Source organism: Neoarius graeffei, chromosome 12 (assembly GCF_027579695.1).
Source record: "Neoarius graeffei isolate fNeoGra1 chromosome 12, fNeoGra1.pri, whole genome shotgun sequence".
In the NCBI taxonomy this organism is placed as follows: Eukaryota; Metazoa; Chordata; class Actinopteri; order Siluriformes; family Ariidae; genus Neoarius; species Neoarius graeffei.
The window spans coordinates 80,712,690-80,728,939 of record NC_083580.1 but is presented as its reverse complement, the minus strand read 5'-3'; the positions used below and the strand labels follow the sequence as shown (position 1 = coordinate 80,728,939).

The 16,250-nt window shown below is 40.5% G+C and overlaps 1 protein-coding gene across 2 annotated transcripts in view; it reads left to right on the top strand.

Annotated features, from left to right (window-relative positions):
- gabrb4 (gamma-aminobutyric acid type A receptor subunit beta4) overlaps nucleotides 1–16,250 on the top strand; it is a 128,761-nt gene that overhangs the window by 69,200 nt on the left and 43,311 nt on the right. The window lies entirely within an intron of this gene.

Below are 16,250 nucleotides of genomic sequence, written 5' to 3'. Positions count from 1 at the left end.
TGTTGCTCTCTCTCTCTCTCTCTCTCTCTCTCTCTCTCTCTCTCTCTCGGCTGCCAGTTAAAGGTAGACTGCCTTTCAGATATTTCAAGTGTAGGTCATAAAAAAAAATTTCCCCAACACCTAATTATTTTTGTTTAGTGACCAAAAGCTACTGAATTTGAATCACAGACTTCCAATTTTATTCATTTTTTTAACAGAACAATTAATGAATTTTGGGCCACGTGGCCCTAAATTTTCCGCTATTTTTTCCTGCTTCACCATGACCCAATTCAAGATACTACGTCATGCATCACATGGTGGGCTTTCCCCGTTCACGCAAGGCATTGTGGGATACAAATTTGAAACAGGAGAGAAAAATGGAGGACGTGAGTGTGCGAATGAAACGTGAAAGACCGACTACAGTAACGGAAAGAAAGCGAGAAGAAAAGACGTTATGTTATATACGAAGGAAAGGAAACGCAGGACCAAACTAATAAATATGGGCACTCAGCGAGCACCTCGGTGTGATCAGCTGTTCGTTTAGCGACAGAATGATGGAACTGTCAGTGCACGCTCAAAGGTTAACCTGTAGATGGCAGTAATGCAACACTGTGGATGCCAGCTGCCGTAAAACCCAAAAGAAGAAGAAGAAGGTAAACCTGCGCATGCGCACACGGACTTCCTCTGTCTGCTTGACTTCGCCAAGCGAGCGATTTCATGCACATTATTTGCTTTAATCCCCTCAAATTAAATAACTTCCCAGCCACAGAATGGTCTGATATTTTGTGAGATATTACAGAAATAAACATATATCACAATCACCACATTTCAGAGGGAACTAAATTTCACTGATTTTATGAAATCGAAAGGCTGTCTAGCTTTAAAGAAAGAGTATGTTTTCAGCTATTAACTCTAACTTTTAAAGCTATGAATGGTCTTGCACCAACTTACCAACTTATACAGTATATGTAGCCTAGTTGAGGTGATGCATCCCAGAAATAGCGATATCTTTCTTTAACCTATTAATGTAAGAGGCAAGAAGACTCTGGGTGACGGGGCCTTCACTGTTGCAGTGCCTAACCTTTTTAATGCTCTTCCTCGTGAAATCAGGCACAAGAAGAATTTTGATAATTTTACATCTTTGGTTAAAGCATTTTTGTTTTGGGCTGCTTCTGGATAAATTTTAGAGACTACAACTGATCATATTAATGTATCATGATTATCTCATCTCATTATCTGTAGCCGCTTTATCCTGTTCTACAGGGTCGCAGGCAAGCTGGAGCCTATCCCAGCTGACTACGGGCAAAAGGCGGGGTTCACCCTGGACAAGTCGCCAGGTCATCACAGGGCTGACACATAGACACAGACAACCATTCACACTCACATTCACACCTACGCTCAATTTAGAGTCACCAGTTAACCTAACCTGCATGTCTTTGGACTGTGGGGGAAACCGGAGCACCCGGAGGAAACCCACACGGACACGGGGAGAACATGCAAACTCCGCACAGAAAGGCCCTCGCCGGCCATGGGGCTCGAACCCAGACCTTCTTGCTGTGAGGCGACAGTGCTAACCACTACACCACCGTGCTGCCCATATTATATTATATTATGAGATATTTCCATCATATTCTGATTTTCTTTTCTAGAAACATTTTATTAATTGATTTTGCAACTGTGATATTTATATGAAGATAATGATCAATCAAGATAAATTATTTTAGACAAGAAGCAATATAAATGTGTTTAGCTTTAGGGGTTTTATACAGGAATTTTTATATATATTTTGTACAATAGACAATGTTTTGTAATTTAGCTATTTATTAAATGTCTGTAACATTCATTTGATCATATTTAAATGTTAATTTGCGTGAAATAAGTATTAAATTATTATTAATTTGCGCTAGCAGCACTGGCGTAAATTGTTACTCTCACTTAGGATCTTTCTACTTTATTCCTCTTATTATTATTCTCCTAACATTTTTAGGACGTTATTTCTCCCTTAGTTTTCAACCAATCATCAACAAATTTTGTATGAAGAATCCATCTGGCCTGAAGTACATTGCTATGACTTTTGGTGCTGATCCGGATCATTGATCCAGAATGATCCATGAAAAACAGGATTTTTTTTCAATCACTTGTAACTCTGTCAATTTTCATGATTTTTTCAATCAGTTTTTTATATTTTGTTCAAGGCAGCAGGACGCAACTTTTCCTCACTAAGTGTCATTCTCTATTTCTGACCGTTCCGGCTCTATGGAGTATGGTGACCAGACGTCCCGGTTTGCAACAGCTAGTGCAAATTACTGTGACTTTAGTCACAGTCTCAATCTAGTTTATTATTGTCAGCACAGTGAAAGAGCAAATTGTCCTTCAGGTTTCTCTAAGTATCATTCCTAAATTTTATAAATATAAGAACATAGAGTTTTCTTTCTTGCCATCATAGTTGTGTACTGATGACAAAGCGTACAGTTTTGAACCTTCCTCCATCTTGCTAGATTCGGCTTTGCAATTATTCTTCCTACAGTAACAGAAGATGTTCATCTTGAGTGTAAAATACCACTGTTAGTGGCTGTAGTGTTCTCAGAGTTCTGCCGTAAGTGGACTGAGTATGGAGAATTGGAATGCATATTCCTCTCACCATGCAAATGACCAACTCCTTCAAATACTATGATTCACCATTTGCTAAGTAAGAGCCACTGAGGATTATTACAAAGTACATTTCGGTTTCTTCTGCTCTTTATATAACCATAACGTGCAGTCGTAATTATGCACAACAGAGGTCATGCTCAGTTGTGTCGGGCTCATAGACCTTTTTGCTCAAGTTAACCACCTTATGTTAAGCATCACCCAGGAGCTTTTAAAAGAGGATTTTAAGAGCAGTGCTCTACATTTATGCTGACAACACTCCCTCGACTTCTCCCATGTAGACCCCATGCTGAGTTATTGCATTCATCATTTCCCCGATGCCAAGTCAGGGATCTTTTAGATTTTATGAGAGACTCGGCCTGAGCGACCAGCGCCTGCATTCATAAAACGCCTCTGAGGAGGACCACAGTCTCCAGATCAGCTTTTCTCCAGAATCTCTTGAAACTAAGACCAGCCTGCGCGATAGGGAATTGCTTTCAGGTCAGCGCTTTGCTGTGATCATTTCTAAATGCATGCTCAGCCTTTTTCAGATAGAAGCACTTTACTTGGCCTGTCATCAGGCAAATAGTTGGAGATACTATCCCACTGGGGACCTTCAGTTCCCTGCAAGCCCCTGAGGCGAGCTGTGGCCTCATCATCATCACAGAAAGTTCTGGCATGCCTCCTGTCCCAGTCATCAGATTGCACTCGAGACTCTTTGAGACAGCAGTCTTCTTCACACGACTAAAATAAACCCCCGTCTAACAGATGTGTGAGGATGAGGCTGAGCTCGGAATACAAAAGCTCCACTCAGCTTAAGCAGTCCTTTACACCTCTTTTCTTAACTTTCTGTAAATCCTGACGAGACCGTTTTCAGTTCGAAGGCATTATGAAAATGATGTTTCTCACCGTCCAGGTTTCCGAGAGAAAATCTGCTCAATTAGGATTATTAGGTTATGAAATCAACCGACATTGCATTCTGTAAAACGCTGTACACATCATACGCAGAACAATTTTACTGTAGAATCAATTGGCAGCATTGAATCACGAATCATCAAAATCAAACATGAGCACGTTGTCGTCTCCAGAGCACATGGAGAGAAAACTGCTGAATTGTACTGCAGGTGTATAAATTTGCCTCCATTGCAATATCGCAGAGATGCTGATGAAATAAAATATACAAATAAAAAAAATCCCATTGAAACTTACCAACATTCTTTAACGCAGTATATTTAAAGAAACAGGAAGCTAAAAAAAAAAACAGGGAAGAAATTGTGCTTTACTTTACTAAGCAAATAACAGTATTACTCCAGGATGGAATCAGTTGCTCACTTGCGTTGTGAACGCACGACATGTTTCGGGATGCGTATAATCAGAAGACATAATCTGACTTTAATTATAGTTCATTAGTATTTCGTACTATTATTAACATTCTGCTTGGACATTTATATGATTTATTTATTATTATACCGCTAGACCGCAAGTGCTAGGATTAAAAAACAAACAATCAACTGGTTAAAGCAGAATTGGCCATTTTTACCAGTGTCTGGTATCGTTTTTTAGCCAATATAACCTTAGCTTTTTTTTTTTTTTTGCCTTTTAAAGCGAGACGGCCTTTTGATTTCATAAAATCAGTGAAATGTAGTTCCGTCTGAAATGTGGTGATTGTGATATCTGTTTATTTCTGTAATATCTCACAAAATATCAGGCCATTCTGTGGCTGGGAAGTTATTTAATTTGAGGGGATTAAAGCAAATAATGTGCATGAAATCGCTCGCTTGGCGCAGTCAAGCAGACAGAGGAAGTCCGTGTGCGCATGCGCAGGTTTACCTTCTTCTTTTGGGTTTTATGGCAGCTGGCATCCACAGTGTTGCATTACTGCCATCTACAGGTTTACCTTTGACTGTGCACTGACAGTTCCATCATTCTGTCGCTAAACGAACAGCTGATCACACCGAGGTGCTCGCTGAGCGCCCATATTTTTTAGTTTGGTCCTGCGTTTCCTTTCCTTCGTATATAACATAACGTCTTTTCTTCTCGCTTTCCGTTACTGTAGTCAGTCTTTCATGTTTCATTCGCACACTTACGTCCTCCATTTTTCTCTCCTGCTTCAAATTTGTATCCCACAATGCCTTGCGTGAACGGGATGCATGACGTACCGTAGTATCTTGAATTGGCTCATGGTGAAGCAGGAAAGAATAGCGGAGAATTTAGGAACACGTGGAGATAAAGTCATTAATTGTTCTATTTTTTTTAAAAAACCTAATAAAATTGGAAGTCTGTGATTCGAATTCAGTAGCTTTCAGTCACTAAACAAAAATAATTGGGTGTTGGGAAAATTCTTGTTATGACCTACACTTGAAAAATCTGAAAGGCAGTCTAGCTTTAAACCTACTGTATTGTACACTACCGTGAGCTGGCCTAGTGGTTAGCATGTCCACCTCCTGATTATGAGTTCTACTTGTGGTTGGGTCAGACCAAAGACCATCACAAAAATGGTGCCATCTAGTGAGGCATCACAATACAGATGTGAGTAGGGAGTCAAACTCTCATATTTACCAGAGGACCCCCCCACTGTAACCCTACCTATGTAATACGCTTGACGCCGAGGTCTACAGAAACAGAGATTGGCGCCTCCCGATGGGCCTGGTTAGTACTGGGACAGGAGTCTGCCTGGGAAGACCAGGTCCTGGCACTGGAGGGACTTTAATTGATATTATATACTATCTATGTTTTTTTTTTTTCATTTTTTATACATTTTTTATATTCTAATAAATGCAATGGCTGTCCTGTGTACAGTCTGATTGATACTCAATCAAAACAAACAGTTGATATGAAATTTTATTTACTACACTGGACGAATTAACAGCTTTAAGATAATTAGCTCATCTGGCCATAAAGCTGATGACCTGTTGCCATGGCATGGCGTCCGTCGTCCACAATTCAGTTAAATCGTATCTCCTCCGTCAGTTCTCCACAGATTTCCGTTCCAATTGTTTTGTTTGAAAGAACTCATCACTCCGCACAAAACGTGTTCGTTGTTTTGTCAGTTTTTTTGCTAATGAGTTACTAATTAGGCCAAATTAACTAATTTTCCAGGCCTCTCACTAGAATTATATCTCCTCTTGCAGTTCTCATCTGATTCCAGTTCTGATCGATGTTTTGGGTTGATCATCTCTTGAGGAACAAAACTTGGTTGTTTGTTTGTTGATTTTTCTTGTTGTAAATCATTTGTTTATAACTTTGTTTTCAGTTAAATCGTGTCTCCTCCCTCAGTTCTCAATGGATTTCAGTTCTGATTGTTTTATTTGAAAGATCTCGACCTTCTGCACAACACTTGGTCATTGTATTTTCAAATTTTTGTGAACAAATTAGTCATTAGGTCAACTTAATATATTTTGGGACTTCTGACTAGAATTGTATCTCCTCTCTCATTTATCATGCGAATTCAGTTCTGATCGATGTTTTGGGTCGATCTTCCCTTGGGGAACAAAATTTAGTCCTTTGTTGATGTTCCTGTTGTAAACAGTTTGTCGTGGAGGTTGGTCTCTCTCTCACATCGTCACATTTCAGTTCTGTTTGATGTTTTGGTCGTCATGGGTGTTTTGATGGCAGGACAGATGAGCGACTACGTCCCTGACGTTCTGGTCTTATCTTAAAGGATCCTAAAAGTTTACGAAATGCTAAATTTCAGTGTGTTTACTTATAACTTTGAGAATTCTTATCATATAACTTGAAGTGACTTTCCATCACTTCTTAAAGAGAACAAAATGCTGTTAAAAAGAATGTTTAAGATGTCACTTAAAGTTATTAAGTTTAACATTTAAATGTATGTAAAAAGAGTCACTGCTGCTTTTAAGAATGCCAATAAAGGGTCTTAAATTTACGGAGTGTGTTCAATTAATTAAAAAAAAAAACGTTCAGTAAAGGTAACTTAAATGCACAACAAAATTTAAGGTTCCTTTAAAGGGGAACAGAGGGCAATATATAGAGTAAATATAACAATAAAACACACATTAACGAACCTTATTCAAGACTTACAAAAGTTTTTTGTTCTAAGGTTGGAAAATTATAGTGTTTTGAAAGTAGCTCGAGCAAACTATTTCCACAGTTTGAACAGCCTGTCATGATATTAATTTTATCCAATCAGAATGCACGTTCATTTTCTCTGCATAACACTCATGACGTATGTATGTGCCCAGTTGTGTTGGCTCATTGAGGTTGGGAATAGCACGTGTGAAATACCTGTTTCTGCCTCTTGCGACGATTTCGCAAGTCCACGGGTGGCGCCTATCTCATTGCAGCAAATAAATTCTGCTGGACTTGTGAGGAACTCCACGTTACATTTTCCGCACGAGCACCACGCCGTGTCACCTGCATGCAGACGCTCTGCCCCACGCTCGCCATGCCCATGGTCAGCATCAGTCTCATCCAGGCCCGGCGCCGTGGGGGGGCGAAAGGGGGCGTCGCCCCCTCGTGGCTACAGCCCCGCCCCCTCAACGGAGACTCAGATCACTTAATTGTTTTCTTAATTGTTATTGTGGGTGTATGTGTGAAATGCTGACACAGCCGCGCACACACAGACCTGTGATAAGGACAAGCGGAGGGGTCGTGCGGGCGGGGTTTTTACATGCAGTCTACACTTACAAGTGCACTGTCTCTGCAATATGCAGTCAGTTTACGGGAGTAGTCTTTCCCCCACCGAATTAAACGAATTCAATCACAATATTGTGAATCCATTTTCTTTCTTTGTAGGCTAAATTTATCTCCGTTTATGTTGGTGTATGTGTTCATATATGGTCCGCTTTGTGCGCAAATAGCGTAAAAATATGTGTCGTTGACGTCACCCCCCATGCAGCGGGGGTGAAAATTCATCACTTCAGAGTGTTTTGTCCCCTACACGCCTAAACTGGGATCGCGGATTAAGTGGTTAGCGTTGACTCGGTGCGAGTCAGGAAGGCTATTACTGGTGCAGCCGCGGGGTCTGTTGATTTTTTTAAATTATGATTTTGGCCGCCGAGCCAAGTACCTTAGACTTGCATTGACGTTTTGTTTTCATGCCGCGGAGCTATTTGTATGTATTTTAAATTTAAAGGACTTGCCTGTAGGTTTATGTGTGTTGTTTTATGTTTGGCATCTTTCCGGTTGTAACGCGTGTCTGTGAGAAAATTGGAGGGGAGGGTTAACAGGTGGGCACAGGTGTTGATAAAGCGCAACTGCCCTGGTAATATGTCACATGATTTTCCCGTACTAAAGCAACCTTCGGGGCCGTGGTTTTGTGGTTGGCGCAGTTAATTGTTTGAAACACGTTGTCAGACCGCCATCACTACTACACACTATATGAAAAATATTTGCCCCCTTGCGATTTCTAATTGCCCCCTTAGTAAACTGTTCCTGGCGCCGGGCCTGGTCTCATCCTCGCCGTCATCCGAGCTTTCTTCTCTTATTTCATCACCGGAGTCGAGAGTACCTCTCCTAGGTTCAAACTGGTACCCTTCTAAGCCATAGCCTGCTTGCAGTGTGTCTTGCGGGATCTCTTCATATGATTCGACAGAGCTGTCGCTTTCACTTGATGCGCCCGACGCCATGATTACACGCTTATCTCCTCTATTTCGGAGAGTTCCGCTAGTGCAGTGGGTAGCGCTGACGTCACGGTCTTTTAAAAATGGCGACTCTTGTGCGGTTTAGCGTATAAAGTATTATATTTACAATTACCAAGATATTTCGTTGTTTTCTAGTATATAAATTTGATAGAATACTTAAGAATACGTTACTTTGTCACATCAGCAACTGTATATATTATATTTGGTACCCCTTTAAAGTTTAGATTAAATGCAATTAAATTTACATGTTCACCTCGTGTATATCTCCGTGTCTACATGGTCTACGAAGTCAAGTCAAACCTGCGACATTGTTGTAAATAAATGACATGGTGTTTTTTTTCTTCCAAACTCCAAGTCATTTGAACCCAGAATTTGGTACATTTGGTGAAACTGAACGCTTTTTCCACAGAACCGATCCCTAATCCTCTTGAAAATAATGGTCTGGCCTGGAGTTCACTTCACGTTTACTGTGTCATGCTCATCATTGTGCGTGGAACAATAACTGTATATGGAGTACAAGACTGTGAATGATGGTGTAGCTCACTCCGGTCCCATCTAGCCCAGAAGGAACGATCTAAAGTGGGCCACCTTGTGCAATAAATGTTGTAAGCTATATACACTATATATATGCTATATATAGAAGCAATATCCACCCTAGGAATACCGACCTATTTACCAGAAAGAATCCAAAATGGTGAGGTATTGACCGAGAAGAAGTGATTTTTGTTGAACTGCTCCTTAAGACTTAATTAGTCCATAACTTCATTAATAATTGTAATGAAGCAAATCAGGGTAGAAGTTATATGCACCCTAGGTTCCCCTACCTTCATGCCAGAAAGAATCAAAATCAGTGAAGAATTGAGGGAGAAGAAGTGATTTGTGTGGAAACTACTTGTTAGGGATTGATTAATTACTCCATATCTTCATTATTAATTGCAATTATGTAAATTTGGGTAGAAGCCATATACACCCCAGGCAGACAAAAAGAATAAAAAATTGGTGAAGAATTGAGGGAGAAGAACCGATTTTTGTGAAATGTGGACGACATCAGACAGACAACGGACAACACATGATGGCATAAACTCATCACCTATCGGCTAGATGAGCTAATAAGTGGACAACATGGTTCCATTTGCTCCATTTCTGCAAAGCTTTTTTGGTTTAAATGGGAGAGAGAGAGTCTTCATCTTGTGAAAATTGGAGCGTCTGCACAGTAGAGATGTTATGAATTATTATGGTTATTGATGTAGTGTATAAAACCAGACTTGTGCAGTCCTGCATGGCTAAAAATGTATGAGATCTTGTACGAGATCTACTGTTCATTTGCAGGTCTTCCTGCATGATGGCAGCCCATGCATCCATAAAGCATTTTTCTTCCCCGCTCGAGTCTTCGTGTCACAGGAAAATCATTTTGAAAAATCAGATGAACCTCGTGCCTACCATCCATAATGCAAACCTCCATGAACAAAAATGATGCAGGGAACTGCAGCGTTGATCCACATTTTGGAAGGAATTCTTTCTTTTGTGTTAACGCAAACCTGTGATGATAAGCCCTGCCCACAAACAAGTCTAACGTCAGCCCTGAGTGTAGATTTAAGTATTTAAACTAAATGTTTGTAATGACTGGTGTCCTCTGTGTAATGAGTATGAATGTTTTGTGAAGTCAAGACTCTGGAAAAGAACTCATATCCATTCGAAATGTTCTATAACAGCTGTGTGTAATATGAAGCAATATGAGGAATATCTGACGGAAAACATTATACTAACACGATGACCTTACACGAGATGAGAGAGAGAGAAAATGAATGAATGAATGAATGAATGAATAAGATGATGTAAGAGGTGCAGAATCCAGCAGAAGGCATGATATCCTGCTTTGTTTCCCCTGCAGCCTTTCCATTTCAGGCCACTAGAGGCTTTTCGTTCGGTCTCTGGCAGCAGATTTTATTTTAATTTGTTGGAAGCAGTCACTCAAGTATGAAGTTGTTTTCTTCCTACTATTCCTTCTCTTTTTTTACAAGCGCGAGTCTGCTTTGAAATTTATTTATAATGGACTTACTGCTGAATATTTTTTCATACTCGGATGTTTTGACGTATTTCCATCTGATATTCTGTGATTTTTTTTTGACTTCTCTGTATATTTGAGAAGCGTTGAAAAAAAGGAATGCAGTAAATCAGAGCAACAGAAGAGAGAGAGAGAGAGAGAGAGAGAGAGCAAGCAAGCAAGCAATCTGTTCAGCCCTTTACAGCATTAGCAAATAAAACTGGCATTTTTACAACTTCGGCCTTTTCAGTATATGAAGAAAAAGGCTGGATATCATTTGAAAAAACAAAAATTATTTTATACTCTGAGTTTACTATGGCGTATTAGGGTCATTATATGTTAAAAAACAGAGCTGGAGGGAGGGGGGGAGGGAATTGTGGAAAAAAAATCTTCCGAGATTAAAGTTGTACATTAACAAGAAAAAACTCAGATATTCTCCAAGATTATAAAGAGATTAAAAAGTCAGAAATTTACGAGAAAAAACTCTCATTCTTCCCAGCTTCCTGGCTGCAGTGCATTCTGGGAAATGTAGCTAAAATCTCTTAAGGGGCGGCACGGTGGTGTAGTGGTTATCACTGTCACCTCATAGCAAGAAGGTTCTGAGTTTGGACCTCATGGCTGACGGGGGCCTTTCTGTGTGGAGTTTGCACGTTCTTCCCGTGTCTGTGTGGGTTTCCTCCGGGTTCTCCAGTTTCCTCCTACAGTTCAAAGACATGCAGTTTAGGTAAAATACCCAGCTACTGGGGACATACAAGCCAGTGTATGTTGCCAGTCCCAAGCCCGAATAGACTGGGGAGGGTTGCGTCAGGAAGGGCATCTGGTGTAAAACCTAGGCCAAATCAAACATATGGATCTTAAATTGGACAGGATGATCTGCTGTGGTGACCCCTAACGAGTGCAGCCAGAAGAAGAAGAAGAAGAAGTAGTTGAAAATTTCTTAGCACTTTATTCTTTTATATTGTGCGATCGAGCAGGAAAGACTATATAAGATTTTCCTATAACTCTCGGTTCAGCCGTTGCATCTTTGGTGTGATGATGTTGATCCAGTCATGCAAAGTGAAGTGGTGTGATTCCTTGGCAAAAAAACAAAAAAACATTATTTTCCAAGATTTATTTCCTTATAAATCTCTTACTTTTAAATCTCGGTATTTCTTTATTTATTAATTTACACAAATTTACGACTTTATAATTTCAGAGAACACCTCTGTGTTTTTTCTTGTAAATATATGACTTTAACTGAGGAAATTCTGAGATTTTTAAAAAATCACTCAGCTCCATTTTTTTACCGCAATGGCTGTAATATGCTGTCGTATGAATGATACCAATACAAACAGTATATTTTTTCAAAAAGTTATTTATTATTATTTGTTTATTATGTAAAACTGTATTTACACATCTCTACTCATTTCATCTCATTATCTGTAGCCGCTTTATCCTGTTCTACAGGGTCGCAGGCAAGCTGGATCCTATCCCAGCTGACTACGGGCGAAAGGCGGGGTACACCCTGGACAAGTCGCCAGGTCATCACAGGGCTGACACATAGACACAGACAACCATTCACACTCACATTCACACCTACGCTCAATTTAGAGTCACCAGTTAACCTAACCTGCATGTCTTTGGACTGTGGGGGAAACCGGAGCACCCGGAGGAAACCCACACGGACACGGGGAGAACATGCAAACTCCGCACAGAAAGGCCCTCGCCGGCCACGGGGCTCGAACCCGGACCTTCTTGCTGTGAGGCAACAGCGCTAACCACTACACCACCGTGCCACCCACCACATCTCTACTGTCTTTGTATTATAATTAACAGTTATTCCATGAAATTGAGTCGTACATGAGCTGACAGGCGACAAGGCGCGTAGCACTGAGTTGTCTATAATCCATGTATGACGAGATTGAGTGGAATAACTTTTATTCTATCCACATTCACTGGATTTTGAGAAACAGAGCATTTTTATTTTTATATTTTACAAATTTGATAAATAAACACTTTACACAAAACATCTGACAAAATCATTTCTGCTTAGAATGTAAACAAACTGGTGAAATGACAGGAGCAATTTGTGAAAAATGCGATAATAATAATTCTTGAAAAATAAAAAAGACACGTTCTTACCTACAAATACTTTCATTCCATATTTTGTTACTTTTTTTGTATTTTTGGGGGGGTTTGTTTTCGAAACCCCAAAAGTTTTATTTCGTCCTCGGTTGGTTCAACAACATGCTCCGCCATTTTGTTTTTCTCTACTCACGGTATATGAACTGATATCCTAGTAGTAGAGTAGCCAATCAGAGTGCACGATTGCTCATATCCAGTGAATGTGGATAGAATAAGTTGTATTATTCAGTGTTCTATGTGGTATCGTGTTGTAACAGCATGATAGTGTGATGGATCGCTGCTTAATGAAATGTTGTTGCTTGTGTGATGGCAATGTGGGTATCTTATCTTAAGATAAACAGAGCACGTGTTTTTATAACCCCTGCTGATCACACACTGTCGCCTGCTCATATGCTGTATAAGTAGCTGTGTGTTTGTTCGACTTCAGCAGTTAGTCTTCTGCTCTGTGACTCTACAACATTCCTCCGTCCCTTCAGCTGCTGTAGTGAAGGGTGTGTTTTCCATGTGGATGACAACATCAGCTGGAGAACAAGCAGCCTGAGAACTATCACAACTCTCACCTACAACATCAAAACACTGTGGTTAACACTTATACTAATATTGTAGTAGTAGGCATCCTTCCATCTCGAGAGATGATGATAGCACTCTGGTGTCATGGCCGTGGGCAGCGTCTTGTGTGACTTGTCAGTCCTATCCTTGCATGGCAATCCCAGTCACAGCTGGGACATATGAAAGTAGAAAGGTTCTGAGGTTGTTGTCTCTCTTTTCATTTCTGTCTCTTTACCTCAAGCTGCTTGTTGCGTTTTGCCTGGCCCATCGCTAGACTGGCCTTGACTGCATAACGCCATCCACTGCAGTCTACTGCAAGATGTTCCCAACTGGCTGGGTCTATGTCGGTGCACTTCAGGTCACGTTTGCAAACATCCCTGAAGTGCAGTGCTGGGCGTCCTACTGGGCGTTTTCCTGTAGCTAGTTCGCCATACAAGATGTCCTTCGGGATGCGCCCATCCTTCATTCTGAATACATGTCCCAGCCAGCGTAGACGTCGCTGGCAAAGGAGGAGATGCATACTCAGGGAGCCGGAATGCTCCAAAACAGTGATGTTGGGTACCCTGTTCCTCCATGAGATACCAAGGATGTGCCTCAAGCAGCGTAGGTGAAAACTTTTAAGGCTGTTTTCTTGTCTGGCATACGTGGTCCAAGACTCACTGCCGTACAGCAGCGTGCTGAGAACACACGATCAATACACTTTAAGTTTTGTGTTTAGTGTCAAGTGGTTATTGTTCCACACTCTCTTACCAAGTTGAGTCATCACACCTGCAGCCCTGGCTATCTTTCTGTCAATTTCCTTATCTAGAGACAGATTATTAGTGACAGTTGAACCAAGATATGTGAAGTGATCTGTCACTTCAAGCACTTCAGTGCTTGAAGTGACAGATCAAATCTTGTGTTATGTTGTGAAGCACTTTGGGGCCAACTTTGTTGTATTTAAATGTGCTATATAAATAAAATGACTTGACTTGACTTGAATGGTGATGACGGGTGGCTTGGGAACGTCTTGACCCATGACAACAGTTTTCTTAGTGCTGATGGTCAGCGCAAACTCCCTACAAGCAAGTGCAAACTGGTTGATCATCTGTTGTAGCTCGTGCTCGACGTGTGCGGTCAGTGCTGCGTCATCTGCAAACAACAAGTCTCTGATCAGGACTGTGCGGACTTTGGTCTTGGCTCTCAGTCGGGCTAGGTTAAACAGTTTCCCATCACTGCGGGTGTGTAAGTGGACGCCTTGTGTGGAGTGACCGAACGCAAAGTTCAGCAGCAGAGAGAAGAAAATTCTGAACAGAGTCGGGGCCAGGACACACCCTTGTTTCACACCAGTCCAAATTGCAAAGGGTTTGGAGGTCTCCCCATCAACATCAAAACACTGTGGTTAACACTTATACTAATATACTAATATAATATATTAGTACAGTATATCTATGAATACATCTCGATATGGTGTCTGAATTCCAGCTAACTAGATCGCTAATAAATGCTAGTTTAGGCGCTAGCTGATGAATGCACATGTTTACACACTGACAAATGTAATACAGGGTTAATCAAAATTATGTTAACACTTACCGTAAATGGGAGAAACCATTTATTCGCAAAACATACATCATATGTGCAAGATGATTTACAGGATGGGCTCAACCTGTTCGCCATCGTGTTCAACACACAAAAACCAGTGAGTAACAGTACCATTTAAAGCCCAGACACACATTTTGCGAGGAATAGATGATACCACAGTCCTTATTCTGTCCTTGAGGTCATTGATATCACGAACTTTCCTGCTATACATGTGCTCCTTCACCATACCCCATAACCAGAAATCACAGGGCATCAAATCAGGGGAGTGTGGAGGCCACAGCAATGGTCCACCGCGACCTATCCATCGATCTGGAAATGTGGCGGTGCGCCATCCTGTTGGAAATACCCCGCCAATTGGATCTGTAGTGGAAGTTCATCAATGGCGTACTGCTGCACCATCTGTAAGTAGACGTCTGACATCACTGTTGGGGTTCAGAAAAGTAGGGCCCAATTACGGCAGCAGTGGTCACGACGCACTACGCATTCAGGAGAAAAATAATCCATTAGTGTTAACATAATTTTGACTAACCCTGTATTACCAAACTTTTTCTTGCGAAAAAAAAATAAAAATGATGATTTGTAAAACTGTTCCCTAACCTGCAAATTTGTCTTCTCCTGTCTTCCTTTTTCTAACTTTCTAATCTCTGCCGGTCTAATCTCATACAGTCAAAATCTCTGTAATTTTCCTGACGGAGATTAATTCAATAATTAATCAAATGTTTCATCGGCTTTGATTTATTACCCGACTGCACGGTTCAGGCGTTTATTGCACCAGGAACTGGTTTCATCTCCTTTTTTTTTTCCCACAAACTCCAGCCAGACTCTCTCCTCTGTCATGTTTCCTTGCTCTCTCTTCCCTCTCCAGTCAGACTCAGAACACTTGTTTTATTTTAAAAAGTTTTAATGATGCTTCAGGATGTTCGAAATACTTAAAAAGAAAATAAGCACATACTTTTTCCAAGGTGCATTTATTTTTTCTGGGATTGCCAAAGGCCTTGGGTGAAAAGTGTTATTGTTGTGAGGATTTACCTCAAAATTTTACCATCTTCCCAAACTCCAGTGAACATAGCAGGTGGAATAAAGCGACCCGAGTGTGAATATTTCATCCTTTATTCCATGCCACAAATAGATGTATTTATTTATTTATTTATTTATTTAACTAACAGAAAAGTGGAATCTCACTCTTGTCAGGAATGTAGGTCATTTCCAGTCCAGCTGAGTGACCACTCCAGTCTGCTGTCCCGTCCACTTATGAAACGATGTACATTTTGCTTCGGTTGTGTTTTAAAACATTCAGTTGTTTTTTTTTTTTTGTTGTATACTTAAGAGTCAAGATAATGGAATACATTCATAGCGCATGTGAAGAAAACACAGTTAATGGAAGAGACGTAAGCCAATCACGACCCCTGCTTTGGATTCGACACATTTATCTCATTTTTATCCGTTAACCTGATGATCAGTGTGCTCTTGTTTCCAGTAGATTTATTGCATATTATCGCATACTGTATATTTATTAAATATATAATTGTATTGCATAATACACCAGTGCATTAAGGGCTTGTGAACTGAAATCATCTAAGAGCATTTCTGAGCAATAAAGAAACAGAAAGCGCCTGGAAAATCAGTAACAGGCTCAACCATTTTCAGTGAAGATCACATTTCTTGTCACGATTCTGATTTCACAAATCACTGCCAAACTATTTTCAAAAAAAATTGTGAAAAACTTGAAAAGAGTTTCAAAT